This window comes from Pan troglodytes, chromosome X, assembly GCF_028858775.2.
Source record: "Pan troglodytes isolate AG18354 chromosome X, NHGRI_mPanTro3-v2.0_pri, whole genome shotgun sequence".
Taxonomy (NCBI): Eukaryota; Metazoa; Chordata; class Mammalia; order Primates; family Hominidae; genus Pan; species Pan troglodytes.
Window position 1 is genome coordinate 71,019,123 of NC_072421.2, and position 1,702 is coordinate 71,020,824.

Genomic DNA, 1,702 nt, shown 5'->3' on the forward strand with positions numbered 1-1,702 from the left:
TTCTGTTCGATTGGTCTATATATCTGTTTTGGTACCAGTACCATGCAGTTTTGGTTACTGTAGCCTTGTAGTATAGTTTGAAGTCAGGTAGCAGGATGCCTCCAGCTTTGTTCTTTTTGCTTAGGATTGTCTTCGCTCTGCAGGCTCTTTGTTTTGGTTCCATATGAACTTTAAATGTGCTATACGCTCCAATTAAAAGACACAGACTGGCAAATTGGATAAAGAGTCAAGATGCATTGGTGTGCTGTATTCAGGAGACCCATCTCACGTGCAGAGACACACATAGGCTCAAAATAAAGGGATGGAGGAAGATCTACCAAGCAAATGGAAAGCAAAAAAAAGCAGGGGTGGCAATCCTAGTCTCTGATAAAACAGACTTTAAACCAACAAAGATCAAAAGAGACAAAGAAGGCCATTACACAGTGGTAAAGGGATCAATTCAACAAGAAGAGCTAACTAGGTTCCTGGCCCACGCCATCGGGTCTGAGCTGCGCCGACCGCTCTGAGGGTTCGTGGCCCACCGCTCCTTCATGGTTCCCGCTGCCACTGTCCACGCTTAGCGCTGTAGAAAAGATGGTGGGTCGGAACAGTGCCATCGCCGCCGGTGCATGCGGGGCCCTTTTTATTGCATACTGCATCTACTTTGACTGCAAAAGATGAAGTGACCCCAACTTCAAGAACAGGCTTCGAGAATGAAGAAAGAAACAGAAGCTTGCCAAGGAGAGAGCTGGGCTTTCCAAGTTACCTGACCTTAAAGATGCTGAAGCTGTTCAGAAGTTCTTCTTTGAAGAAATACAGCTTGGTGAAGAGTTACTAGCTCAAGGTGAATATGAGAAGGGTGTAGACCATCTGACAAATGCAATTGCTGTGTGTGGACAGCCACAGCAGTTACTGCAGGTCTTACAGCAAACTCTTCCACCACCAGTGTTCCAGATGCTTCTGACTAAGATCCCAACAATTAGTCAGAGAATTGTAAGTACTCACAGCTTGGCTGAAGATGATGTGGAATGAGAAACAAATGTCAACATAATAAAATCTCAGTTAAAAATATTTTAAAAATTCTTGGTAGTTGAGCAGCTCTGGGGGAATAAGGGCAAATATGCTTGTTATGAACTACACTGAAATCTACCAAAGTTAATGTTTACTTTGTGTAGATCCATTTGTCCATTTTATTTATTTTTCCCAGTGAAAAGTGTAATTTGATAGAGAACTTTTCATTCTATAAATACACTATGAGTTACTAAAAAATCATGGATTTTGTTTATTCCTGAATCATAGTTAAACTGTACATATGACATGGCTCATGTTAAAAATACCCAGTGCTCGGTTTTGAAAGATAGGCAAAAAAAAAAAAAAAGTATAGGAGAAACTGAAGAGTGTACATGTTTTTAGGGGGCACATTTTGCTGTAAATCTAGAAATTTGATAGACTTGATTGTGTTTGTGAAAACTGAGCATTAAAGGTTTTGATTGATCATTTCTTTCCATTTAATCTCTGAGACATAAATATGTGAAGTGTGCTGCTGTGCTGGGTTAACAGCTTCCTTCCCTTTCTGTGTATCAGTCTTGAAATGTTCTGTTTAAATCAGTATGCTTAATGTGTTCTGGGTATTTATCTCCTTGTATTTTAAATATATGTAGTTGCAAATAGCACCAGGAGTTAGATCTCTGTACACCCCTAATCTAGCCTTGTGTGCTTCGCC

At 40.4% G+C, this 1,702-nt stretch overlaps 1 pseudogene; it reads left to right on the plus strand.

Annotated features, from left to right (window-relative positions):
• The first annotated feature begins 572 nt into the window (after positions 1–572).
• On the plus strand, positions 573–1,050 carry LOC101058528 (mitochondrial import receptor subunit TOM20 homolog; annotated as a pseudogene).
• The last annotated feature ends 652 nt before the right edge of the window (positions 1,051–1,702 follow it).